The sequence below is a fragment of the Colobus angolensis genome, unplaced genomic scaffold (assembly GCF_000951035.1).
Source record: "Colobus angolensis palliatus isolate OR3802 unplaced genomic scaffold, Cang.pa_1.0 Scaffold353, whole genome shotgun sequence".
Lineage (NCBI taxonomy): Eukaryota > Metazoa > Chordata > Mammalia > Primates > Cercopithecidae > Colobus > Colobus angolensis.
The window spans coordinates 3229628-3232732 of NW_012116855.1; positions in this window are offsets into that span (position 1 = coordinate 3229628).

Sequence of the window (3105 nt, forward strand, 5' to 3'; positions counted from 1 at the left end):
ATGACAAGAAGAGTATTTTCTTACGTTTTCTTTTAGAATTCGGATAGTTTGAGGTCTTACATTTAAAATTTTAAGTCTTAAATCTTTAATCCACATTGAGGTAATTTATGTACATGGTGAAAGGTACAGGTCCAACTTCAATTTTCTGCATATGGCTCGTCAGTTATTCCAGTACCATTTATCAATAGGGTTTTCTTTTCCCATTACTTGTTTTTGCTGGCCTTGTCAAGGATCAGATCATTGTAGGTGTGTCGCTTTATTTCTGAATTTTCTATTTTGTTCCATTAGTGTATGTATCTGTTTTTGTACCAGTAACATGCTGTTTTGATACCATCATCTTTTATTCAACATAGGACTAGAAATCCTGGCCAGATCAAAAGAAAGAGATAAAAAGCATCCAAATAGGAAAAGAAGAAGTCAAATTATCTCTCTGTACTGACAATATGATTCAATACTTAGAAAACATTAAAGACTCCACCAAAAGGCTACTAGAACTGAAATTATATGGGTAAGGTTTCAGGATAACAAAATTGATATCCAAAAATTGGTGACATTTCTATACACCAATAATGTCCAGGCTGAGAGTCAAATCAAGAAGACAATTCCGTTTACAAGAGCCACAAAGAAAATGAAATACCTAGAAATACAGCTTACGAAGGAAGTGAAAGATCTCTACAAGGAGAACTGCGGAACACTGCAGAAAGAAATCAGAGCCAACACAAACCAATGGAAATATAGTCCATACTCACAGATTGGGAGAAGCAATATAATTAAAATAGCAATACTGCCCAAAGCAATTCACGGATTCAGTGCTGTTCCTAACAAACTCCCAACATCAGAGAATTGGAAAAAAAAAAAAAAAACTGTTGTAGAATTTACGTGAAATAAAAAAATAAACCTGAATTTGCAAAGCAATTCTGAGCAAAAAGCGCAAAGCATTTTCTAATATTTGAGTTAACTTCTGTAGAGGAAGACATTTTTTTCTCAAGATGTGCCTATGTTGATGGTTAGGAATGTACTTCAGCTTTGATTCTGGATTCTTGCAGCAGGGTAGTCTTCATATGATTTCACTGACTGTGTACTGCATCAGAGATGTCTGTAATTTCCTCAGTGACTTGGCTGCAGTTTTCAGTACAGGCCGTGGTGAGGCTTTGCTGGGGAGAGAATGTCAGGTGAGCAGTGCTCAAGCCTTGGTGATTACAGTAGTGGCCCGAGCATGCCAGTCATTTCATGCCTGGGCAGCATGTGTAGACATTAGATTTAGCAGGTACAGGTGGTCCAATTTTTGGACTTCCAGGCAGTTTGCTCAGGTGTTGGCAGTGGCAACAGGGGGCCAGATGGACAAGTGGGTCTTCCGGCCCCTGGACATGGTGTGCGGCATGAGTGATGGTAGTAGTCGTAGTAGGACAACCTTTCAGCTCACAGCTGGCACTCAGTATTTTTAGTAGTGGTCATAATAAGCTGGGCAGGCCAGTCCCCAGGCACTCAGCTGGCATGTGTTGGTGGGTGTCAGTGGTGTTTGGGGCAGGCTAGGTGGGCATGTCTTCAGGTTTCTAGGGGGAGTTCATATATGCCTGAGGTGGAGGAATGGTCAGGGTGATTTCCACGTCCATAGGCAGCATGCTTGCACATTGTAAGAGGTGGTGCCAAGCCAGGCGGGCTGGACTTTAGGCCCTCAGTGGTGTCCAGAGTCACAGGCTGTAGTAGGTAGGGCCGGATGATCTGCAATGGTGGTTGCATGTGCCTGATCTCAGGGCACATGCTAGAGCTCAGAGGTCATTTTGATGGTGGAGAGAGTGTTGCTGTTCACAACCCCAGGGAGGCAGCTCTTAAACTCAGGGTACTGCTCATTTTGGTTACTGGTAGCAGTAGCAACTGCATTGGTGTGTGACATGGGGAGGGATCCTGGCATCTGGATCTTAGCACAAGCCCAGAAGTCATGCTTCTAGTGTAAGCCAGGTTGCAGTCCACAGCCCCAGACAGGCAACTCTTAGACTTTAGCTAATACTTGCTTTGTTTTCTGGTGTCAGCAGCAGTTGTAGCAATGTGTGATCAGGAACGGGATCTGGTCCCTGTCCAGGAGGTAAAGCTCGGAGGTCTGCTACTAGTGAGGGCAAAAGAGGGAGATGAGACTACTCTGCCCATAGACTAAGGCAGGCACCTCTCACGTTCTGGATAGTACATGTTTTGGTTCCCTTTGTCCTGGGGCAGGCTTGTCAGTGTGTTGCATTGCCCCTTCTTGGGGAGCAGGACTCTACTTGGTCTAGAGTGCTGAGGACCTCACAGGACCTCAGCACTGTGCCAGCTATGTGCCAGTACAGCTCTCCAGGTGGATGCTCAGGATGTCACTGGGGGTTTTGGGGATGAAGAGGTGCAGGGACTATTGAGTCCCAAAGAAGAATCCTGTCTGGTAGAGGCTGAGTTGTCAAAATTACAGTGTGATGCTGCTGCTTATGTCTTGAGGGTGGGAATATGTGACCCAGTACATACTCCCTCTATAGAGCAATGTCCACATGGGGTCCCCAGGCTGCCCCCCAGGACAGCCCAGGGCTTGTGTGTGTAGAGGAACTCTCCCATGGCTAGGATCACAGTAGTCTGCGGTGAAAACGTGGACCACTGAGGGTTTCACTTAGCCTTTCTCCACAATATTGAGCCTCTCTCCCAGCTCCCAGCCAATCCCAGAAGAGCTGGGCGTCACAGTTCCCTTTCCTGCCATGCTTCAATTGTTTTTCATGACTTATTTGTTGAATTTCATTGTTCTGCCTCAGATGCTCTATGCCAGATGTGATTATCTATTTCCTATTTTGCTTTTTTTTTTTCCCCTCTGGAGACAGCAAGTGTCCAATACTTCTAGTCAGCCACCTGGCTTGAGAAATATGTCATACCTTCGTAAATACCATTTTTTCTCTTGGGTGTTTATATTTGGTTGCCAAAGTTCCTTTCTTGGTAGATAACACCCTGAAGGAATCTTTATGACATATTTTAGTAATATTTTAAATTCAATAATACATCATATTTTGCGAAAATAAATACAATGTAAACTCTCAAAATTCAGATTTAATTTCTAAGTTCAAGTTTCTTCCGAAAATAAAATGGGATATTGTA